The sequence below is a fragment of the Leopardus geoffroyi genome, chromosome B3 (assembly GCF_018350155.1).
Source record: "Leopardus geoffroyi isolate Oge1 chromosome B3, O.geoffroyi_Oge1_pat1.0, whole genome shotgun sequence".
NCBI classification, from domain to species: domain Eukaryota; kingdom Metazoa; phylum Chordata; class Mammalia; order Carnivora; family Felidae; genus Leopardus; species Leopardus geoffroyi.
The window spans coordinates 1416202-1441261 of NC_059337.1; the positions used below are offsets into that span (position 1 = coordinate 1416202).

Consider the following 25060-nt stretch of genomic DNA (forward strand, 5'->3'; position numbering starts at 1 on the left):
GGTACATTTCAGAGATATCTCTAAGGCCAAATCCGTGAAATTTGTGACTAATTTGATGTTGCGGAGAGAAGGACTCAAAAGGATAAGGCAAAATGAAAAGCTTCGACGCTTCAAATGATATCATGAAGCAAGTGAAAAGACAAACCACAAATGAGAGAAAATATTTGCGAATTATGTATCTGATAAGGCACTTGTGTTCGGAATACGTAAAGAACCCTCACAACCCCAAATAAAAGACGAATAACCCTATTTCAAAATGAACAAAGGATGTGAATAGACATGTCTCCAAAGAGGATCCACACGTGGCCAATAAGCACATGAAAAGACACTCAACATCATCAGCAATCAGACAAATGCAAATCACGACCACCAGACATTGGTCCTCACTGGGGTGGGCTATATATAACCCAGGAGACAGACGGGCAGCAGTGTGGCCAAGGGTGTGCAGGCACTGAACCCTCACTCCTTGCCCCTGCAGACGTGACACAGCGCATCCCTTCTGGACGACAGTGTTACCAATTCCTCAAGGGATTAAAACAGAAGCAGCGAAACGGCCCAATAATTCCAGTCCTAGGTACGTACCCAAGAGAAGTGGAAACCTGTGTGCCCACAAACACCCGTAGACAAGTGTTCACAGCAGCAGTATCCTACCCGGGTCACCTGCCTCGAGGCCCGTGTGCCCAACCGTTCTCAGGCTGGAATGCTCTTCCCCTAGGTTATTTTCATAGGTCACCCCCCTTACCGCTTACAATTCTGTTCAGACCCCACCTCCTCAGGGACGCCTATGCTGACGGCGTGTTTAATACAACCTGCCTCTCCATCCTCAACCCCGCTCTACGTTTTCTTGTCTCTACCTCCTACCATCTTTAAAAAAATTTTTTTTTACATTTTTATTTAGTTTTGATAGACAGAGAGAGCACACGTGGCGGAAGGGCAGAGAGAGAAGGAGACACAGAATCCGAAGCAGGCTCCAGGCTCTGAGGTGTCAGCACAGAGCCCGACGCGGGGCTTGAACTCACGAACCGCGAGATCATGACCTGAGCCGAAGTCAGACGCTTAACTGACCAAGCTACTCAGATGCCCTACCATCATTTTTTAAAAATGTTTTAATTATTTTAGAGAGAGAGAGAGACAGAACATAAAAGGGGGAGGTGCAGACGGAAAGGGAGACACAGAATCCAAAGCAGGCTCCAGGCTCTGAGCTGTCAGCACAGAGCCCGACGCGGGGCTCGAACCCATGAACTGCGAGATGGTGACCTGAGCCGAAATTGTACGCTCCCAGGTGCTCCTCTTACCACCTTCTAACAACACAAAACGTACGACTGTTTTGCTTGTACCCCCTCCGTTAGAAAGAAAAATCTTTGTTTTGTTCACTGATGTTCCCCAAACTAATAGGAAATTGAGACCCAAGGAGTTATGGGTATGGCTCAACATCGCCGAGTCAAAAATGTGTCTGAGTGGGGATGTGAACTGTGGCCAAGATCCTAAATTCTTTCCATACAGTTCTCCAATGACAGGAGGGCAGTGAAGAAGCTGAAAGAAAACCAGGCTGCAAAATCATTCCTGGTTCCAGCAGAACCCACCAAATGGTCACAATCCACCATTTCCCTTTCTATAGTTCTTTTTGTTCTATTATGGCTTCCCATTTCCCACCAAGGAAAGCGAAATACTCAATTTGGCTTCTGGGACTTTCTCCGATATAACCTGGTCTCCATTATCAGAGACGACACTCTCGGCCAAAATCCCCTTCTCATGGGTTAACCTAAGGTTTGTGTTTTTAAAATTGAACGTGAATGCCCACCCGACGAATACCTTTAGGCCCTGGGCAAGCTCCCTGCAGGTTACCGCCGTGCCCGTTCTACCCTGACACCAGCCTCCACTTGACATGGGACAGACATTCCCTGCTTCGCCCTGAAGCAGCGGTCACCTCACAACACGTCACCCTGTTCTTCAACTCCCGATTGTACCTTCCGGCCTCTTTAGGAGAGCAGGAAAACGCTGCTTTGGGATCCCAGCATGGCCAAGCCCTATGCACTCTGCAGTGCGCAAAGCCAATGCAGGCCACCTCCTCCTTGAAGCCCTTCTGGCCTGCATCTTCTCAATGGTTAACCACTTCTTATCCCCAAGTCCTGCTGCAGGAGACCTAACCTTTACACGGCCAGCCCCGCGAAGATCTGACTCCCCAAAGTGAGACCCCACTGGGGCGAAGACAGTGAGGTACTCACTTCAAGCTTTACATCGTCAACAGCACCAAAAAGCTCAGCAATCCAGACACCTAGGATTCTGATACTGTAGTTTTGAACAACACTAATGCAAAAAACTCGCGGAGAATAAAACATCAGATCTGAAAATAGAACCCTCTGGCCTCCGCCGGTCGGCCCCACCCTCCCTCAAGGTGGGGCTGAATGCCCTGGAGCTGTGATCTTGGGCCTCCCGCGGGGCTGCCCGGGAGCCTGGGGTCCGGGACACTGCGGGGGCGGCTTGCACCGCTCCGCTGGGCGGGGTCTCGGGAGGGCGCGTGTGTCCCCGTGTGCACGTACTTGGGCCTTCGTGGGCAAGCGCGTCGAGTCTCGCTCCCCTCAGCGCGCCGGCGCCCCCAGACTTCGGACCCTGCGCTCGCGGGGCTGAGGGCACGCGGTTGCACGCGGGGCCGGCTCCGCGTCCCCTCGGGCCCAACTGGCAGGTGGAGCACACACTTCCCAGCGCCGCGGGCGGGGGCAGAACGGACCTCCCCCAGACGGAGGGGGCCGCCGCCGGCCCCCGGCCCCCTCACTCTCCAACCCCGCCGGCGCGCCGGCAGCCGCCGGAGCCGAGTTCAGGAAGCGCCCGCCGGGCGGTAAGGGCGGGGGAGCGGCTCCGCGCGGGGCGCCGGCCAATCGCCTAGCGCCGCGGGCCCCAGCCCCGCCTCCGGCGCGCCAGGCCCCGCCCCCCGCGCGCTCGCCCCGCGGCCCCTCCCGGCCGGTAATAATTAGGCGGCGGGCGGGGCGCCGCGTCAGCGCCGGGCGCCGGCCAATCGCGGAGCTCGGGCCCGCGGCCGCGTCACAGGCCGAACAACCAAACAGAAAAGTTTAATAAACAGCGGACGGAGGGCCGGTGGCGGCGGCGGCGGGGCCGGAGCGAGCAGGAGTTCGGCGGCCTCACCTGTCCCCACTCTCCGGCGGCGACCGGCGACCGGCGGCGGCGGGCAGCGCGGCAGGCGGGGAAGGCCGCCGCCAGGTGAGCGGCGCGGCGGGGCCCGGGGGGCCGGGGGGCCGGGGGGCCGGGGCCGCTCCCTTCCCCCACCGGCTGAGGCGCGGCTGAGGCGCGGCCGCGGCGCTCCCGGGCGGGCGGAAGCGAGTGCGGGGGGCGGGCCGGGGGCTGCGCTCGCGGACCCCCGGCCCGGTAGCGAGCAGTTGGCGAGCGGGGGTCCTGGGGTCCCGGGGACGCGGGCCTCCACCTGCTGCGGCCCCGGGGCGGGGGTCCCGCCTGTCACGGCGCGGGCGGGGGGCGGGGGTCCCGAGCGCCCCTCCCCCGCAGCGGCGTGTCGGGGCGTGCGGGGGGGCCGGGCAGGGGCGCCGTGTGACACCCCGGGGGCGCCTGGGTCGGTGGGGTGGGGAGGGGTGGGGCGGGGGGAGGCGGTTAGTGACCGTAGGGCCACCGTCCACAGCTTCCGGGGGGAAGCGCTCCGTTCCTGCAAAATGGGCACATCTGACTTTACCCAGCCGGCTGCCTCCACTTTTTTCCGTGGGCGTTTTACGGTGGAAGGAAGGGAGCGGGCGGGGGGCGGGGTGCCGGCGGCCAGCGTGGGACTGGAGGGGCTATTGTCTGGGCTTCGGTGACCATTTCCTGGGCGTGCGGGTCTGCCCCAGCTGCTCGCAGTCTCCCCGTCCCGCGTGGACGCCTCTCCGCACAGCAGTTAACGCTCAGGAAAGCCGTCTTCCGAAAAGCAAAGGGGGAAAAAAAAAGTATCGAAAGACATAGTTGCTGTCGCAGAAGAACGCACAGCCCCGCAGCGTATAAAGAGAAAAACAGAGTGAAAATCCTGGACTTGTCGCTCCCAAACCAGAAACTGGAATAAAACTTGGATCTGCCCCTGGGTTTCTTATCTGCTCTGTTCCCCCTCCCCCTTACGTAGGTCATCAATCCAGTCCAGTCAACTGGGTGTTTATCATTCCCCTGTTTTTTTCCACCACCTACAGGTGTGTGTTCAAGCAGTGGGTTGTCCAGATTGCTTCTTTTCTTAAAAAAAAAAAAATTGTTTTAATGTTTATTTTTGAGACGGAGACAGAGCGTGAGCGGGGGAGGGGCAGAGAGAGGGAGACACAGACTCCGAAGCAGGGTCCAGACTCCGAGCTGTCAGCACAGAGCCCAACGCCAGACTCGAACCCATGAGCCAGGAGATCATGACCTGAGCCAAAGTCAGACGCTTAACTGACTGAGCCCCCAGGCGCCCCTCCAATAGATATTTCTTTTTTTTTTTTAATCTTTATTTTTTTTTTGGGAGAGAGACGGAGTGTGAGCAGGGGAGGAGCAGAGAGAGAGGGAGACACAGAATCCCAAGCAAGCTCCAGGCTCCGAGCTGTCAGTACAGAGCCCGACGCTGGGCTGGAGCTCACAAACCGCGGGATCATGACCTGAGCCAAAGCTACACGCTTAATCGACTGAGCCCCCCAGGCGCCCCCAGATTGCTTTTCTTTTAAGTGTTGTGAAAAGAGCGGGTGGCCATCTATCATTTCTTCGCTGTATGATACTGTGTTCGCCTCGAGTAGGGTTAGGCACTTGGAAATATTTTGCACCATGCTTTGCTATCAGCAGCCGTGTTCTTGGGAGCATTTCTTGTTTTCTGGCTCCTGGCGCATGAGCGCCAGACATTCTCTGGAGTGAACAATGCCGGTAGCTTGCGTTAGGGAGTCTTAGGTGGTCAGGAGGAAAATAGGTGTATTTTAATGGAAGATTCGCAGCCGTAGAGATTGGCCAATAGGTTTTGAACCAGGTGCAGGAGAAACGAAGATTCCCGTCAAGGTGCGTGGAAGGACGCTTTTTCCTTTGAAACCACACTGCGAAGTCGGGCACCGTTTGCTCGCTGCTTTCTCAACGCAGAAGTAAATACGGTAGGAAAAAAACACTCGATTGCGTGTGAAATGAAGCACTCTGTGCCACCCCGCTTTGTGTAATCTCTGGCAAATTCCTTAAACCTTCTCTTTTTCCGTAGCATACTCCTGGAAGAGAAACCTGTCCTCAGTTTATCCTCCTAGCTTTGCAGACTTCGGGTAAGGGAAGCACCTGTCAGATGGCAGAGCCTTGCTTTACGGGAGAGGATTGGGACCCGGGTGCTCTTCTGTGGGCTCACACCGTGTGTGTCCTGTGGAACGTTTTTGGAGAAGGATGTGTGCTCGCTGTTAGGATAAGTTCACCACACATTTGAGTACCTTTGAGTCCCTTATCCCCGGCCCCGCGGGCACCCCAAGGTGTGTGCCCTCCAGAGCTGTGTGCCGCGCATCACGCCCCCGGCAGTGCGCTCAGGGGTAGGGGGCTATTCGGTTGCGGAAAATGGCGAGTGCGAGTAATAGGCATTTATACGTAGCTTCGAGTAACTTGACTTCAAGGACCCAGTAGAGGGGGTGTGTGGTAGTTTGCCAGCATGTGTAGTTTGCAGAGAGCAGGGTGCGCTTTTTTGGTAGGGCTGTTACACCCTACCAAAAACGCATGTATCCTTAAAAGCTTTAAAAAGGCCTCCTTTTTGTGTTAAGGGCAATGTGTGTTTCCCCCCCAAACTTCCAGAAGAAATAGAAAGTTACAAAGAATAGGTAACTGTTGTTAACGTTTTGGCCAGTGTACCCCCAGCCTTTTCGGTCGTGGACGTTCTGGAAGGTTGAAAGTGGAATCATAAACCACACTAGACTGCCTCTCCCTTCACGACTTCCCCCAAAGACGATCTGTCTCCGCACCTCTGTTGTACACAGGATGGCACCAGTAGTCATCCGCGTGGTACCCTTGCTCCTGTGTCCGCTCTCCTGTAGTCTGGGCGCTACTCCTGTGGACGGCAGTAATTTAAATGTGTACATCAGAGGCTCAGCACCCTCTGATGACTTTCAATACACAAAATAAAATTGAAACTTTTTACTGTGGCACCTAAACCCTAGAGCAGTAATGTCCAACGGGAATATAACGGGAGCCACATAAGTAATTTAAAATTTCCTGATAGCCGTGTTAAAAAAAGAAACAGGTGAGATATAATTTGCTAAACGCAAAATATTACGATTTCTGTAAGTAATTAGCATTAGAAGTTATCGAGATGTTTTACTTAACTTTTTTTAGACTGGCCTCAAAACCCGATATGTCTTTTCCACATGACATGCAGCTGGGACTCGTGTCAGGCTCTGTCGGGACAGCGTTGCCCTGGGAGGCCGACCCTGCCTTGTCCCCGAGCCCCGCACCGCTGTTGTCCTGGTCTGTTTGGGCTTCCTGAGCATGCCGAGCTGCTGGCGTCAAAGTTGTTGGGTTTTCCTGCCTGGCACACTCCACCGTATTTCTGCTTGGATGGCACTCCTTCAGGGATGCGCTCACAGTCCACAGTCCCTGCCCACTGGGTCACTCTGCCGCGCTTCTCCTAGAACCTGTCCTCTGACGTGGTTTGCTTGGTTCTTGTCTTCGACCTGAGGGCAGAAGTTAGAGCCACAGGTAGTGACAGGGTTCTGCCAGGGCACATGCCATTTCCATCCTCCTGTGGTTCCTCACCTGCTGGGTGTGACTTGTTGCTTTATCTCTTTGTCACCGTCACCCTGTGGTGAAGACGCTCTTAAGAGCTACATCTTTCTTTAGGATTCGATCTGTCTTACAGAGTCAAAGCAAGTGAACATTTTTTGTCTTTTTAGAAATATTGCCTAATCTTACTTTAAAAATTTAACTAGCGTTATAATACACAGTTGGCCAAACCAGTATAAAGTTTACCAAAAAATGTGAGACAATACACGTCTTCTCCTCCATATCCTTACCAACACTTGATTTTCTTTCGTGCCTTCCCTTTTCATAAGATTCATGATGTACTTCTTAGATTAATTATGATGATGAATGGAGTGGTGGGTATTGTTTCTTCTAATTTGTCTTTTACTCATTTGGGGTGGTGTTTTATCATTGCGATGCCTTTTTGTTCTTTTATAGATTTAGGATAGCAGCGTTTTGTCACACGCTGAACATCTTTTCCCTGGTTCTTCATTTCCCTTCTATTTGCTTACAGTGTTTTGTTTTTTTTTAAACTTGAGTTTTTACCTTTTAAGAAATTTTATGGCTTCTCCTTTACTTTTGTACTTAATGGATTCTCTTGTCCAGATAACTGTTTTCTTCTAGTTCTTTTGTGGTTTCATTTTCACATCTACCTCTCTCTATTCACCCGGGGCTTGTTTTGACGTAATATGTGAAGTGAAATAACCTCCCTTATTTTTCCTCAATAATTAGTTGTTTTAGCCCCATTAACAAAAATCTTTTTCTTGTTGCCTTGAAATAAAGCTTTTATCGTATACTGAAAGCATATATATACTTGGTTCTTTTTAGCTTCTGTTCAGTATGAAGGACTTGATACTGGCACGCATTGTTTCAGTAATTGGGCATAATAATGTATTTTTATTTTGTTGCTGTAAGTCTCCCTCCCTTTTCCTCCCCCAGTTTTTGGCTGTTGCTTTGTCCTTGGGATTTTTAGTTGATTCCTCAGGGTCTTCACTTTTTGGGGGGGGGTTGAATTTTTAGGTTAAAAACGTAAAATCTACTTCTACACTTAATGGTTTGTGTTGTGTAATAATAAAAAAATTTAATGCTGTTGAATACTCCTTTGAGAAGGGCTTTAGCTGTGATCCTTACATCCTGACACGTGACAGATAGAAATATTTACTTACCAGTCTTCCTGGCAGGTGCTCCGTGCTGGGGGTGGGGTGAGGTGGGGGGTGCGTGGTACTGAGGCTGCGGCTGTGAACTGTCCGGGGCCTCTGCTTTCAGAGTTCACGGTCTTTGGGAAAGCGAGGCTGTCGACAAACCAATGAATAAAGAATTTTTGGACTTTGGCAAGTACCAGGAAGGAAAGAAATTGGGTGTGCTGATAGAGATTGGAAGGTGCTAATTGGATGTCCTGAGAACGTGTTTGTGAGGATGTCACATTTAAGCCTGATGTGGTACCAAGGTTTGTTTGGGGAGTTTTCTTTAGCTTCCCCAATCTTCCAGAACATGAAAATAATAATATAATAATAATAACGGCGGCACACTGAATGTCTCTGGCAAAATTGTCTGGTAAGAGTTGCCTTGTAAATAAATAGTTTTGAGCCCAAAGCTTGTGCCGTGGAGAAGTTGGAACTGTGACGCAGAGTTCTAAGATCCAGAAAGAGCTGGGGGAGGCTTCCAAGCACAGAGAACCGCTGGCACAAGGAGGGCCGCAGAGCTTGACCTGATTAGGGTTTGACGGAAGGTTGGCATGACTGCAGTTTACTGAGCGGGCAGTGGGGCTGCTGGAGGCTACTTTGGGGGACTCACATTGTATCCTAGACAGGGCTGCTTCTGCTCCCCGCCTTCCTGTCCTGTCTGCTTTCTGGGACCCAAGTCAGCCTCCTACAAGTTAGATTATCTCACCCCTTGCTTCTCTCCTTCATGATTTCTACCGTGTTTTCAGTTTTCCTCCACTCAAGACCTTTGCATAGGCTGTGCCTTTTTGCTTAATTGTGAGTTCCTTGAAGACTCCTTCCTTAAAGGTGCCAAAAGAGGTGTAGTCCTTCCGTTGGCTGTATTTACTCACTTCATATCGGACATTTCCTCTGCAAACATTTGTAATAATTGCAATTCATTAAGTGTGTGTGATTTGTCTTATTTCGTGTCTGTTTCTTCCGCTGGAGCTGTTGTTTCCAATCTGGTACATAGCCACTTGTGGCTATTGAAATTAAGTAAAATTAAGTAATAGTAAACATTCAGTTCCTCAGTCTACTAGTAACATACCAGTTGCCTAGCAGGCACACGTGGCTAGTGTGGACAGCAGAGACAGAAATTCAAGTAGCTACTGGTTGTTGAAATATGGCAAGTCCGAGTTGGTCTGTAAGTATGAAATGTGAACTTGATTTGCAGTACAAAAAAAAGAAAAAGACAACCTCAGTTTTAAAAATGATTACTTATCGAAGTAATGCCATTTTATGTGGTTTGTGTTAAGTAAAATATATGACGACAGTTAATTGAACTATTTTAATGTCTTAACGTGACTCCCGGAAAGCCGAAAATTGCTGTGGTTCCTGTCACATCCTTGTTGGACAACAGAGCTGACTCTGGACCCTGAGTCTCTCCAGGGGCGGGACAGTTTGTGGTGGCGTCCACAGCAGCTCGTGGTGCCCAGTGTGTAGTAGGGGTTCAGAATGTTTGATGAGTTAATAACCTTCGTATTGACTTTGAACATTACTTTATAGTCATCCGAGGATGTTACCTGTTCACCTTGTGCATTTCAAAATTGTTAGCTGTCTGTGAGTATAATTTAAAAAATTTTTCCCATGACTGTTGTAAAAAAAACAGCTTTTTTTTGACAACTATATAAAAATTAATCTTATTAAATAATTAGCGTGGATCATTTATCTTTTTATCTTTTATTTTTTTCTAGCTTAGGCTGCTAAGGAGAGAGGGAACCTACAAGTCGGCCAGTCTGTTTTCCATCATTTTTCTGTGTCTAGCAGTTTCCTCCGATCGTCTGTGGTATGTTATTTGGCACCTGAAACGTTACAGTTATTCAGTCTTAAGAGTTGAATACTGTGATTGCTTTTTCCTTTATTTATACTTTGGTCCTGATACTGTGCTCCCTGTTCCTTTTTTGTTTACAGTTATTGGTGACCTTGTTTATCCCATTAGATTTAAAACAAAGCAATTTATTGTCTTCTAGAAAGACACCTCAGCTTGTTTTGTGCTTTTCTATCCTTAATGTTCCCTTTGTGATTAGTAGTTTGCTGAAGGGGCCTTTACCACTCCCTTGCTGCCAGGGCTCACCTTTTGTCGTTTTCCTCTAATGGACGGAAGACACACATCAGGAGTTGGAAACTCAAATACGGGCCTCACCTTTGTAAGCAGTGTATATTTGTCAGGGAAATATTTCTTTAAGTATACGTGTATATATTTTTCCCCCATTAGATAGTGGTTTTCAGACCATATCTTTAGTGACCCGGTCATGCTCTGAGAATGTCAAGCTGGCCCTTTTTATCAACTACTGCATAAACCCACCTGTTGGTGTCCAGGGATCATGCCAAGGATTAATTTCTGTTGTAAGAGGAATAGTTTGAGCTCTTTGCAGCCCTTTAAGATACTAAGAAAGCTTTCACCCTATCCTGCTCTGTACCAGACCAAAAGTTAATCTGGGCACTTCCTCTTTAGGGAGGGTGTTTTTAAAGTGAGATGGGACCAGGTTGTTCTGGCTTGTTATCTTCTACACTCTGGTCCGTTAATAGGTTTGGGGAAGCTTCTGAGCTCCTCCCCCACCAAGAATATACTGTGTATCCTTTGAACACTCAGTGTTCAAAAAGTGGTATTGTCACATGCAATCAGGGAGCCTTGGAGCTTTCGCTGGCCTCTTGTTCCATGAAGCGATACTGTTTTCAAATAATCTCGGTCGTGGTATTGCTTTCCTTTTACTTCGTTTTGCTGTTTTCTTCTACTGATTGAGAAATGGAACAAAATCCTCGTATTTTTAAACTGTGAGCCACCTAAAATGGTATTTGTCACCATGAAGTTCTTCCAAGTAGGTCCTAGAGATCTCCGAACAATCCAGCATAACTAAGTCCACATCTCTTTATTGGTTACAGATCGAGAGGGGTCGCGGTATTATTTTAGTGTATGTGATAGGTGTCTATTTTATACAAATAATTAACTCTGAAGTGAAAAATTGATGTCAGAGCAAAGGTTTTTTGGTTCCTGTAACTGTGTACTAATTTTATGCTTGCCACATTTTAAGATTTAAATGTTTGCCATCTTTTCCTATAACCCTATCAAACTGTGGCCATCTAAAACGTTTTCTTTTCCAGGTTTTATGCTGTAACTCAATTTGTGTACCCTTTCTGTACCTGCTCCTGTACCTCTTCTGCTTCCAGTGTTCTTTTGCAAGAGTGTCCACACGGCGGGAAGAAAACCTGAACTTGACTCGTGAAGTACTGAGCATTCACAGCAGTGAATCCTTGCAAAGGATCTTGGGACTAGGCCTCTGTGAATTGGCCCTTTCAATTTGTCCACTTAAAAGGCATAATAGATGATGCAGCTGTTTGGGCTTCTGCAGGGTATTATTCCATATTCATGTCTAGTTGCAATTATGTGCATTTTCAGTTTCATACAGACTTCTCTTTGTATTCAAAACAAGTTTGTTGGCTTTGTGTTGTAGTGTATGGGTTTTCTGTGAGGAATGACGCTTGCAAGATTCTGAGCTTTGTAAACCGTACGTTTAACTTAAAAAATTGTTGTGGAAACTTATTGAAAGTATTTTTAAGAAGAACCACTTTAATTTGCCTTACTCTTTTGGTTTTTCTCATAAGTCAGTTAAAATTTTTGGTACAGGTGAAAATTACACTTTACTGAACAAGTTGAACGATGCTATTCGGTCAGGTAAGAATTAGTGACAGTAATATTTGATGGGCCAAGGAACTAAAACATAAGCAGTTCTAACTTAAGTAAAGATAGTAACATACAGCAAACTTAGTAATGTATAGAGTCATGGTCGGTCTTTTGGTTTGTTGCAAAATCCGAGTGCTTGGGTAGAGACTGTAGAGTCTATGGAGGTAACATCAATGTGACTTCGCATTTTCTGGGGCGAATATACCCTACCTTTGGCTGCACCTCGGCGCGCCCTTGCCCCCTTAAGTGAACGAATGCTCCAGTGGGCTGCAAAGTTTGGTCTCCCTTTTTTAAAAAGGCAACCGTAATTTTAAGTATAAGGCAACTTCAACCTTCCTGAACTTTGTATGTGGATGTGTCTTTGGAGCAGGTTGCCTTTCCCTTTTGTGGATGTCGGCTCGCAGTGGCTCCGTGTTGGCCGTGGCAGAGTGCTCAGGTCAGACCGCTAACCCTGCTGATACGGAAATAGTGTTTCTGCCTCCGTGTTTCCCTTCCCTTTTAAGTAGAGATGTCAGGGTTTGATGTCACCAACATTTTTACTTTGTTGTGATGCTGAGAACATAGTATCAGTGAATTTGGTAACTTAGAAATATTTTGCAGTTAGGATGTTAGTGCTATATATCTTCCATACTTGAAATCATCGCATTTTTAAGTCCTAGAGTAAATACTGTTTTGTTCCTTTTAGCAAAATTTTGCAGTGGATTTTCTGTTGCCACTTTAAAAAATTCAGACAAAATGTGAACTCTATTGAAAAAGGAGTCTGTCTTATAAAGTGTAACTTTACCTTCACGGCTCTGTAGAAATACGACATGATTTAGGCTAAAAGCATTGCATTTTAAACAGTTGGTCACTGAACTGCAAATTAAAGCTGCTTCTGTCAGGTTTTCGTTGCCGTTACGTAGAGTATTTATTTTTTTGCCCAGACAAAAGAGTAAGCAAACAGGATGTGATGGGAAAACTGAAACACGACCTCCTGTTTCTTTAAGAAACCAGCTTATCAGGGGGTTTTAGAGTGTGCGGCCGAACCTGCTAGCAAGGAAAAGTTCTTTAAGATGATGGATGTGCGCCGCCTCCAATCACAGCGACGGGCCTGGCCAGCGGGGCGGGGCGTCCCGTCCTCGGCCAGTAGGCACGCAGGAGGAGGAGCCTGCGGCTCAGGCTTGGTTGCGGCGGAGCACAGCTTCAAGTGAAGTTAATCTGAGGGGAAGCAAACAGAAAATTGTGCAGGTTTTGTGGGTAGGATTTCTGTTCCGATCTTTTAATAACCCTTTATTTTACTCTCTTGCTCCTGTGTGCTGCTGTGTATGCTAGGTTTTGTCACTGTGGCTGTTTTCTGACGCAAACTGAACATTAAAATCAAGCAGGGAAGCAGAACAAAAGGGCTGTTTGCACAGGAAATAGGTGTTGAGAGAATCAAACTTGACTTTGTTTTATCGTGATCTTTAGTTCAGAAATTGAGTGTCACTGAGATCGTGGGGATCGAAGTCCTCTCCGGCGACAGGCTTTCTCTGGGGCTGGACGTGGGAGCAGTCGCTTGTCGGTTTTATAAATGACATCTTGAGGTGTGCGGTGGGTCGTTTTCCGTAAACTTGGGGTGCTGAGTGCCGGGAGAGGCACCTGCGGTGGGCGCACGTTTCTGATGTCCAAGGGACTGAAGTGCCAGCCCTTTGAGTTCCTCCTTTGCCCCCAGGGCGCCCTCTCCCCCACCGCCTTCAGGGTAGCGTAAGTTTGGAGATTTAGTAGGCTCGTGATTTTGTTTTTTAAAAGCTCATCGAGTGCATTCCGTGTAGAACAAGGTAAAACTGCCTTCTCCTTCATTCAAACTTCCTTTCTTTGAAGGGTAGAGGTAAGAAACGCCCTTTTGAAACAGGAAATGGATGCGTTTATAGTTTCGAAGGCTATAGGTAGGCGGTCAAAACTTTGTAAAAAGTATCTGCGAGTCTGTTGACACTTTTTTACTGATAAATAACTACAGTGGTTTGGGTACCGGAGTGTTTTCTTTACCTTGCTGCCCTTTGATCGAGAAATCGGGGAGTAAAAGTTAATTTGAGTAATCGCCGGCCGAGTGCCCTGCCGAGCCGGCTCAGCGTTTCGGCCAGTGTGATTGTGTGATTGCGTTTGCAGTACGTTGCTGCACCTTCAGCTCATGCAAAGCTTTTTTGATCAGTGCTTGCCTGTTCTAGCATTGCTTAAACCGTCCCAGAACAACGATGGTAAAATCAGAAAAAGTCACCCACGACACCCGTGAGAGCGTTGTGTGGTGCTGTTATGTTTTCCCTCTTCTGTACTTCACCAGGTTCTTGTGTTTTCCCCATGATGGTCAGTTAGTGCGGCTTTATACTCTCTTTCACGAAACTGTATCATCCGTTAAAATTATTTTAGTTTCATCGTTATTTTAGGTTAGTGGGACCTTAATTTACCTAGTCTTTTGCCTGTACGACACTCAGACCGTTCCTACTTTTTCACCACTTTGAATAGTATTGCATTAAACAGACTTCTGTTTGTACGTTTCAAAAGATTTCCTCTTTCCCCGTTCCACCCCAAGATTATTTTTCTTTTGGAAGAATCCCCAGCGGGTTTACGTAGATGGAAGGATACGAACACTTCAGTGGCCACATTGCTTTCTACACAGGTGATGCCAGTTTATGCCGCCACCGGCAGGATGTGCCTCACGATTTCTCTAATGGGAAATGCCCCTTAAACGCTCTGTCAGGGTGCACCTCTGAGGCTCTCTGGTTTGGTGATTAGCTTTTGCCTAAACTGATAACCTACTCTAAGTCCCATTTTCCAAGTTGTAGATGAATCTAAATCCTTTTTCTGGACGTTGAGATGAGCTGAAGAAAACTGGGCACATTTTTTCCTGCGTAAGTGGACAATTACATCGTCGTGGGGTATCGTACTTACTGTACGTGTCGCTGCCAGTAAGTACCAGGCTGCCGTTGAGACAGGTTTTGCAGTGGGCGCTCTGTCCCATAAGCGCACGCAGAAGAGGTGCTCTCCCCCCAGGAGCTGTGCGCAGACGTTGTAGAGGGGCTGCTGGGGGGCCGCCCACACCCCTGCCTCTGGGCAGGTGCGGACAGCCTTTGTCACTGCCTGTGCACCTCCGGGTTGTCGGTAGGCTAGAGAAACGGAGTTGGCGTGTGTCGATCTGCAGCCTGAGATGGCATGTGAGCGCCTTTCCGGTATCTCGTAGCTTTTCCGTTAGATGCCAGGACTGTGCGCACGCAGCCGTTCTCGACCCCGGTCCCGTCTGTCTGCGGGAGCCCTCTTTGTTGGGCACTAACTGCTGATCTTGTGCCCTGGGCAGCTCGTGTGCAGCGGGGAGGCCGGGCCTCAGCTGTTGGGGTTATGAACTTGCTAACCGATGTTCTGGGTTAAAGTGAAAAAGTTGTTTGACAGCAAAACTCAAGACAACTAAAAACACTGCGTTAATTGATAAATGGGAGGCAGGCTGTCACTCCCTGACGCAACAGTAGTTGACCATGTATAATCTTAGTCTAGTTCAGCTGCAATTTCAATAATTTAACTCATTTTCTGTGAGTTTCTGTCTCAGTTGCCAATAACATCGCCTCTCCAACTTCCAGAGCTAGTCTGATGTCGCTGTGTTGGTCATTGTGTTTGTTTCGGGGGAAAACTTTTTTTAATGTGTCATTTTGTTTGTTACGGGTAAAGAGGTTTCAGTTTTCCAGACACTTGGGTTTCCCTGACAGTTGAGTAAAAGAAAAAAACTTCAGTCATCGGTTTTAATTAGTGGAAGAATTACCATGAAATGCATTTTTTTTTTTAAATTTTTTTTTTTTCAACGTTTATTTATTTTTGGGACAGAGAGAGACAGAGCATGAACGGGGGAGGGGCAGAGAGAGAGGGAGACACAGAATGGGAAGCAGGCTCCAGGTTCTGAGCCATCGGCCCAGAGCCCGATGCAGGGCTCGAACTCACGGACCGCGAGATCGTGACCTGGCTGAAGTCGGACGCTTAACCGACTGCGCCACCCAGGCGCCCCTGAAATGCATTTTTCTACGCATTTGAATTTTGTGGATGTGTCAGAGTTTACACAGATAAATACCTCCTGAGTAGAACCATTGTTTGGGCTTCCCTTGAATGTTTAAAATTTGTGTTAGTGCTTAAATACTTAGATCATGGATATTTTCTTGGTCTGAAACCAATATACTAAAAGTCTGCCCCTCCCTGGTTGTGTCAGGCCAAGGCCAGTACGGTAGCTGCGTGGCACAGAGGCAGATGATCATCGGTATATTGGTTTCATTCACAGGTAGAAGCCAGTTTTCTGGAGGGAGAAGAAAACTTTAAAGGATCTAATGTTGAGGCAAGATAAGAATCGTGATAGCTCCATTTTATTCCTTAACAGTTGGGGAAGAAAGTGATCTAGAGGGGTTAATAACTACATTCAAAGTTTCTATTGTTAGTCTCCATTCAGGGGGAATGCAGCATTTTTTTCCCTCTGCTGACGTAAGGAAACAATGTTAATAGGCAGTAAGTTGGTAAAACTTGAAAGAACCTAGAACCAGTGACTTATATCCATCTACAAGGCCTCCCTGTTCTGTGTGATAGGGGGACTTGGCAGTTTTGCAGTGTTTTCCTATATGGCTTTTTTATAAAATATGGGTCAGTGTTTTAGGAAGTAATTGTTTCTTGATAACTTTGCAGGAAGTGCTTATTAACTGATGTATCTGTGAACCTGTTGGACTAAATCTGAATTTTTGTGTTTGGATGTCATTAGAAAAAATGAACTTGAAACTTTTTGGTAAAAAGGAGCAGATCTATCTTTCTTTATACCTTTTATATTTTGTCCCTGATATAAGCACCTTCCTCCCCCACCAGTGGATTTTTGTGGAGTATGTATTTAATTACTCAATAAAATTTAGCACCATTAACAACTTTTTCCTTCTTGAAACTCTTCCCATGAGTTTGGTGATATTGCCTTAGCTTCTGTTTGCGATCTCTGCCTTTTGCAAATGTTTCTTCTTTATAGCCATTAAATGCTAAAATTTAATAGGATTCTGACCTTAACATTCTTCCCAGGCTATACTTCTTGGGTGACCTCCAGGACCATAGCTTCAGTTAACCTCCTGTACTGTATATAGTAACGGTTCCAAGATCTGTATCTTAAATCCAGATTTTTTGGTTGCACTTGAAACCCGTATTCATCTGGCTCACAAATGTGTCTTCCAAAACTAGATGAAACTCGGCAAGCCTACATTTTAGCTGCTTTCTGCTTTTTGTAGCTCTCCCAGCAGTATCTTACAGCCCTCCCTTCCCCCCTGTCCCAGAGGGTGGATGGTATGCAAAAGCTGGGTTTTGTTTTGATTCTTCCTTCTCCTTCACCCCCAGTGAGCCCTGACTTCCTATCAGTTTTATACATTTATTTATTCTTAAAGATTTTTTTTTTAAAGTAATCTCTACGCCCGTCATGGGGCTCGAACTCAGGACTCAGAGATCTAGAGAGGCTGGCTCTGCAGGGGAGCCAGCCGGGTGCCCCTCCTATCAGTTTGAAATCCATTGTATTTCAGTCCACCCCCAGTTTCTCTTCACTGTCTTTGCTCAGGCCACGCGGAGGCTTCTCATTTACATCGCTAAAGCCGGCTCTTCCCTAATCTTCATCCAGTTCCGGCTCTGCTGTACATTCTTGCCCGTTTTCTCCTCTCAGAATTCTTTAGTGGTCCTCCTAGCTCTTTGAACTTCGTGAACTGCCTCCGGTGAATAATAATACCGGTTGATTCTGCGCTCAGCATTCTCTGAGGTAGTCCCCAAAAAACTCAGAGACGTGGCGTTACCTTCATTCAACACGTGAGACAGTTTGCAAAGGCTAACTTGTATTTGTCCGAGGTTGACTCTGCTGGTGGGCAGCTGGCACACTTTGAACTCCGGTTTGCCAGACCAGGGTCCTTTCTCTCAACCGCCAAGCCTTCCCAAGCCGGCCCCTGCTTCTCCATCCCCTTCTTTCCCAGCCGCTTCATTTTGTGCTCTAACCAACAACTTGGAGTTCCGCCTTCCAGGGCATCTCAAAACCAGTTGCCTGAGTCTAAAAGTGCTTTAAGGGCTTTCAAAAAAACATTTTTGACAATTTTTTTGAACGCTCCACAAAAGATAAGACACTTTAGCATCCCCAGGATAGAAGAAGATAAAAGAACGAGGCATACGAAAGATACAGGTAGTTTTCCAGAAGCAGCTGGTTTTGAATTTCAAAGCCATTGAAATCCTCACATGTAATAAAAGCTTGGGACCAAGCTGTGTCAGAGGAGGATGAGGCCAAGTGCAACAGCACCTTATCCGAGCTGTTGGGAACGCTAACGACCCTTAAATCGCTGTCAGTGTAGACCTTGTTCATTTCCGCAACCCGGTGGAGGAAGCATCCACTTGTGAACACAGGTCCAGTAAGCCACCGACTAGTAGGTGTCACATCCGATGTTACAGCCTCAAAAAAGTTAAATACTGCAGCTAATTTGGCCTAGAAAGAGAATTGAGGTAAACCGAGACCTAGTTGATTTCGAATCATTTTCATTTCAAATATTTTCCTTCATTCTATTTATCTCTACCACCGCCTCCAACATGTTTTAAGGCAAGAGGACTTTTATTCAATTTAAAAAAAAAAGTGCCTTTTCATCTGTAGCTTTGAAAGCAACCTGGTGTTGAAAGGAAAAGGTCACATGGGTAGCACTTTAGAAATGTAGGTACATACTCCGTTTCTGAACGGATCGAATCTCTAACTGTAGTTGGGGCTTGATGTAATTATAAACTTTTAATTAAAATTCATAGTTGTCCATTATAAAAGCAGAAGTTTTTGTGGGTTGTTTTGTGTTGTGTTGTTTTTACCATTAAAATATTTTAGAGGCAGGAAATTCCATACTACTCTCAGAAGTTTTAATTTGCCATATTTTAGTATCCAAAATAATCTTTTGCTGTTTTCTTAAATAATAAACATGCAAGCTAATAGTTTACTTAATAGATTTTAAGTGTTACCTATTATAACGATTAAATAATACATAATTTGAAAACGTAGAACTTAGTTTTGATGAATAGAATACATAACAATTTTTCTTAATTTTTTAGGTAATTGCTTAAAATGTATAATATGTATCTTTTTTGTGAATTTTTTTAACCTTTTGTTTTTGAGAGAGAGAGAGAGAGAGAGAAACACAGTGCGAATGGGGGAGGGGCAGAGAGAGAGGGAGACAGAATCCAAAGCAGGCTCTGGGCTCCAAACTGTCAGCACAGAGCCTGATGCGGGGCTCGGAATCACGAACTGTGAGGTCGTGACCTGAGCTGAAGTTGGATGCTTAACCGACTGAGCCACACAGGCGCCCTTGATGTATCTCTTTTCTCAATGAATATCAAATCTCAGTCGCTATGCAACTTTATGAAATAGAATCATTTTGAGTGGGAAAAATTATTCTTGACAGATTATTTAATTGCCTAAAATAATAGCTTCACTAAGCAAATTCTTGCCAAGCTGTGTATACTGAGGCTAGTGTCTGAGAGGGACAGAGAAAGGGAGAGAGAGAATACCAAGCAGGCTGTCAGTGCAGAGTCGGATGTGGGGCTCGAACTAAGGAACAGTGAGATCACAGCCCGAACCTAAACCAAGAGTCCAGTGCTTAACCGACTGAGCCCCCTCCCCCACCTTTTTATTTATTTATTTGCTCGTTTATTTACTTATTTTATTTTGAATGTAGAGCAAAAGCTTTCTTCTCTAATCTGAAAAGGAACAACGCTGAACCGGTAAAGCAGAGAGGAACAGAGACTCTTAGACGACTTCCACCAAAGGTTTCCTGGTTCAGCGGGTATAATTTCCTGCTTGCCCAGTGAGCTCCACCTTCCTGGGTTCTTGGGATGGTGCAGAGGTGTGGACAGCACTCTGGTTGTGGGGTTGGTGCAGCTGAGCCGCGGTGAGGTAGTGAAGGCTTCTGCGCAGAGAAGTGGTGACAGCAGTGTCGGGTGGGGGGGAGGGGTCGGAAAAATCACATCTCCTTTCCAACAGGTTATCAGACACATCAGCTTTTTCTTTTAAAGAGGTAATTTTTTTAATGTTTGTTTATGTATTTTGAGAGAAAGAGAGCAGGGGAGGGGTGGGGCGGAGAAAGGAGGAGAGAGAGAATCCCAAGCAGGCTCCACGCTGTCAGCACAGAGCCTGACTTGGGGTGCGATCTCACGAACCGTGAGATCATGACCTGAGCCAATATCAAGAGTCAGGTGCTTAACTGACTGAGCCACCCAGGCGCCCTAAAGATTTAATGTTTTTAGAGGAATTTTCAGTTCCCAGCCAAATTAAGGTGCAGATACTTCTTATATACCTGCTGTGTCCTCACATAGGCATGTCCTCCGCGTCCCCCCGCCCCCCCACCCTACCAGTATCTCCCCAGAGTGGTACATTTGTTACAGTTGATGATGAATCCAGGGGCGCCTGGGTGGCTCAGTTGGTTGAGCGTCTGCCTTTGGCTTAGGTTGTGATCTCACACCTCATGAGTTCGAGCCCCACGTCGGGCTCTGTGCTGACAGCTCAGAGCCTGGAGCCCATTTGGGATTCTGTGTCTCCCTCTCTCTGCCCCTAACCCCCTCACATTCTGTCTGTCTCCCTCAAAACTAAACAAACATTAAAAAAAAAAATTTAAGCAATTGATGAATCTACATTGACGCGTCATAACCACCCAAAGCCCATCAGGCTTCAGTCTTGGTAGTGTACATTCTACGGGTTTGGGCAAACGTGATGAGATGTGTGTATGTTAGTATACAGAGTATTTCACTGCCTTAAATATCTTCTGTAGTCCTTCTGTTCATCCATACCCTCTCCTCCTCAGCCCCTGACAACCACTGATCTTTTTATGATCTCCACAGATTTGCCTTTTTTAAGATGTCATATAGTTGAAATCACACAGTATGTAGTATTTTCAGATTGGTTTTTTTCACTTAATCATAGGCATTTCAGTTTACCCCACATCTTTGCATGGCTTGATAGCTCATTTCTTTTTAGCCCTGAATAATATTCCATCGTGTGGATGGACCGCAGTTTATTAACCCATTTACCTACATCTTAGTTGCTTCAGAGTTTAAACAGCTGGAATAAAGCTGCCGTAGAACTCCCCCGTTCACCTTTGGTTAAATACAAAGACTGTTGTTGCTGGATTGTGAAGTAAGTAGTTAGTATTGTAAGAAACCACCGTACTGCCTTCCAAAGTGGCTGTGTCATTTTGCATTGCCATCAGTGAGGGTTGAGAGTTCCGGTTGCTCCACATCCTTGCCGGCATTTTGTGTTGTCAGTGTTCCAGATTTTTGCCATTCTCATGGGTGTGTAGGGCTGTCTCATTGTATTTGTATTTCCCTGATGTATGACGTGAAATGTCTTTTTATACGCTTTCTTGCCGTGTCTTTGGTGAGCTGTCTGTTAAGGTCTTTGGCCCACTTTTTAGAGTTCTGTATAATTTTTTAAAAAATTTTTTTAAATGCTTATTTATTTTTAACAGAGAGAGAGAGAGAGAGAGAGAGAGACAGAGCACGAGCAGGGGAGGGGCAGAGAGAGAGGGAGACACAGAATCTGAAACAGGCTCCAGGCTCTGAGCTGTCAGCACAGACCCTGATGCAGGGCTCGAACTCACAGACCGCGAGATCATGACCCGAGCCAAAGTCAGACGCTCAACTGACTGAGCCACCCAGGTGCCCCAAGTTTTGTATAATTTGAATCAGTTCTTTATCAGATGTGTCTTTTGTAAATATTTTCTTACAGTCTGGCTTGTCTACTCATTCTCTGGACATTGTCTTTCTCGGAGTAGGAGTTTTTAATTTTAATGATGTCCATCTTACCAATTCTCTCTTCCATGGATCATGGCCTTGGTGTTGCATCTAAAAAGTAATTGCCATTCCCAAGGTCAACTTGATTTTCTCCTTTGTTATCTTCTAGGAGTTTTATAGTTTTGGGTTTTATGTGTAGATCTGTGATGCATTTTGTATTTGTTTTATGGAAGGGTTGTAAATTGTGTGTCTAGATTCATTTTTTTTGCATGTGGAAGTCTAGTTATTCCAGGATCATCTGTTGAAAAGACCGTCTTTGCTTCATCGTATTGCCTTCGCTCCTTTGTTAAAAGATCAGTTGGCTATATTTATATGCATCTTTGCTGGGTTCTCTGTTCTGTTCTAGTGATCTATTTATTTGTTCTTTGACTAATACGACATGTCTTGATTACTGTAACTTCATACTAAATCTTGAAGTTGAGCAGTATCAGCCCTTCAACTCTGTTCTCCTTCAGCATTGTATTGGCTATTTTTTTTTTTTAATTTTTTTTTTTTTTAACGTTTAATTTATTTTTGAGACAGAGAGAGACAGAGCATAAATGGGGGAGGGGCAGAGAGAGAGGGAGACACAGAATCGGAAGCATGCTCCAGGCTCTGAGCCATCGGCCCAGAGCCCGATGTGGGGCTCGAACTCACGGACCGTGAGATCGTGACCTGAGCTGAAGTCGGACGCTTAACCGACTGAGCCACCCAGGCACCCCCGTATTGGCTATTTTTTTTAATGACTTTATTTTATTTATTTATTCAGAGAGAGGGGCGCCTGGGTGGCTCAGTCGGTTGAGGGTCCGACTTTGGCTCAGGTCATGATCTTATGGTTCGTGAGTTTGCGGCCTGCATCCAGCTCTGTGCTGACAGCTTGGAGCTTGGAATCTGCTTTGGATTCTGGGTCTCCCTCTCTCTCTTTCAAAAATAAACATTAAAAAAAGTTAGAGAGTGTGCACAAGTGGGGGAGAGGCAGAGAGGGGGAGAGAGAGAGAGAGAGAGAGAGAGAGAGAGAATCCCAGGCAGGCTTTGCGCCATCAGCTTGGAGCCCGACACAGGGCTAGATCCGATGAACCGTATGATCACAACCTGAGCCAGAATCGAGAGTCAGGGCTCAACTGACTGAGCCACTCAGGCACCCCTGTATTGGCTGTTATAAGTCTTTTGCCTCCGTATATAAACTTGAGAATCGGTTTGTTGATAGCCACAGAATAACTAGCTGGGATTTTGGTTGGGATTTCATTGCATCCATAGATCAATTTCGGAAGAACTGACCTCTGGACAATACTGAGTCTTCCTGCCCATGAACATGGACTCTCTCTCCATTTATTTAGTTCTTCTTTGATTTTGTTATCAGAGTTTTGCAGTTTCTCTCCCATAGATTTTATACATATTTTGTCTTATCCTATCCAAGTATGCCATTTTTTGGATGCTAATGTAAATGGTATTATATTTTTAATTTCAAATTCCGCTTTGGTGGTGTATAGGAAAGCAGTTGGCTTTTTATATTAACCTTACTCTTGCAACTTTGCTTAATCACTTACTAGTTTCAGAAGTTTTTTGTTGTTGATTCAGATTTTCTGCAAAGGCGATCACGTTATCTGTGAACAAAGGCAATTTTATTTCCTCCTTTGTAATCTGCATACCTTCTACTTCCTTCTCTTGTCTTATTGCATTAGCTAGCACCTTCAGTACCATGTTGAAAAGGAGTGGCGAGAGGGGACACACTTGCCTTGTTTCTGGTCTTTGTGGGATCACATCAAGTGTGATGTTACCTGTACGATTTTTATAGAGACTCTTTATCAGCTTAAAGGAAGTTTCCCTTTGTTCCCACAGGAACTTTTCAAGTCTTCACAACAGAATCATGAACTGAGTGTTGTTATTGTCCGTTTCACAGATGATGATACAGAGGTGTAAAGAGTGCAGGCCACTTAAAAAGTCAAGCAGCTGATTCAGTGGCAGAGCCTATGTTCAATTTGGGAAGTCTGACACCAGCGCGTGATCTTGCCATTCAGATCTACTTGGAGAGGAAAAGATAGTCAAGGTGGGGAGACTGCCAGGATGGTTTTGATAGCTCTGTGGCCATCTGAGTCACTTTTTACTAATCTTTGTGAGCCTTGGGTTTGTGATCTCAGGGTCACTTTCAGATGACTGCCTGGGAGAGGTGAAAGGGAGTGCTCCTTCCTGTCCCAGTGAGTGAGTGATGGTGGTGTTGGTTGGGTCCCAGCTCTCAAGGGTCTTTGTAAGAACGGCACCATGCCTTCTCCCTGCCTTCTGTGGAGTTCACGTCTTCTGGTTCTTTGGTTTCCTGTGAGCTAAAAATCAGAATTTTTTTGTAGAAACTTATTAGTGAGTCACTCTACTTTCCTTAATTTTCGTTTACAAAAATTTCTGATGTGGATATGGTGCAGATAAAAATGGTGGTGCACTGAGCACTGTGTCTTCTTCTTTACACAGTTAGTCATTTGTAAATTTCTAGCCCTGTGAGCTGTTGGTGGTGGTATCCACGTTGACAAATATTTGATCAATATCCCCCAAATTTCTTTAGCGCCTACTGGGTGCTATGCCAGGAACTTATGATATCTTGGGGAAACATACACAAAGGATGAAAATGTTTAGTGATATGAAGAGAAAAGACATCAGGTTTTAATAGGAGCAGAGAATGACAGACTTTACACGGGGAAAAAGTGCTTGTACTAAGGTTAAGAAGATACTAAAAGTTAACCAGAGTGCGTGAAAGGGATGGGATAGGGTAGGTCTTGTAGCTGGAGAGCAAAGCGTGTGCAAGATGATAATTAACAGCAGAGAAGCTGAGAGCTTCAAGACCCCCATGAAGCAGAAATGGATGAGAAGGAGGCCAGCAAAGCCTGTTCTGTTGGTGATGGAGAGCCATTGGATTATCGATCTGGAGAGTGGTCTGATCATGTGCCTTCGCGTTAGCGTTTACTTCGGCAGTAAAGTGGTGGCAGTAAGGGGTTCAAGGTTACACAGCTAGTAAGAATCCACTGCGGTTTGAACTGAGGTCACTCTGCCCCTCTTTAATAAAGTCTGTTCAAGTCTACGTCATTTAAGGTACCCAGAGTTCAAGTTGACTGGTTAGTAACACGGGCGGCAGAAGTGAGAATGGCACACGCGTAGCTACTGGAAGAAGACAAGAGATTAAGTGAGACTTATCATGATGATCGAGGCATAACTGGCAGAGAAGTGGGAAGGACGAGGGCTTAAACCCGGTGTAATTGCATAAAAGGTTGGGGTGTGAGATAGTAAGGACCTGACTGGTTTGCGTTTGAAAGAGAGGTCAGAAATCACTAAGGTGTTAGTTAAAAAGCCATGTTGGCAAAGCCAACGATAAAGTTCCCTTGAAAGAAATTACGAAGTCAGGCAAAGGTATTTTTTTGGAACAAGTTACTGAGCTGCGTTGAATTTTTAAGTTTAAGGGTGCTCTCTGCAAATCATTGAGGGTTTTTGATTGTATTAGCCCACAGACGTGGCTCTCTTTTAGACTCTGGGGACACAGAGATGAATGAGACATACTGGCCCAGCACCTGAGGACCACGTCACGGTTCCTCTTGCATCGTTGACCTTCAGAACACCTCCTCAGCTACAGACCGCCTAAACTTGGTGAAGAACTTGGAGGTCAGTCAGTTCCTGCCATGCTGTCTTACTCCCATGCCAAGTGCCGTGTCCTCCA

The 25060-nt window shown here is 46.2% G+C and overlaps 2 protein-coding genes across 18 annotated transcripts in view; one reads left to right on the forward strand and one right to left on the reverse strand.

Moving 5' to 3' along the window:
* The window catches only part of BCL2A1 (BCL2 related protein A1), a 58273-nt gene extending 55357 nt beyond the window's left edge, over positions 1–2916 (reverse strand). For 2 of the 12 annotated variants that reach the window (XR_006705407.1, XR_006705403.1), the window contains exon 1: positions 2541–2916. The gene's annotated coding sequence lies outside the window, so the exon portion shown is untranslated. The remainder of the gene's footprint in view (positions 1–2540) is intronic. The other 10 variants (XR_006705408.1, XR_006705405.1, XR_006705404.1 and 7 more) reach the window with 8 other exon arrangements.
* A 137-nt stretch (positions 2917–3053) lies between these two features.
* ZFAND6 (zinc finger AN1-type containing 6) overlaps positions 3054–25060 on the forward strand; it is a 76231-nt gene continuing 54224 nt past the window's right edge. The window contains exons 1-2 of one of the 6 annotated variants that reach the window (XM_045452252.1): positions 3068–3216; positions 9599–9690. The gene's annotated coding sequence lies outside the window, so the exon portion shown is untranslated. Of the gene's footprint in view, positions 3217–9598; positions 9691–12717; positions 12823–25060 lie in introns of those variants that run through there. The other 5 variants (XM_045452250.1, XM_045452253.1, XM_045452251.1 and 2 more) reach the window with 5 other exon arrangements.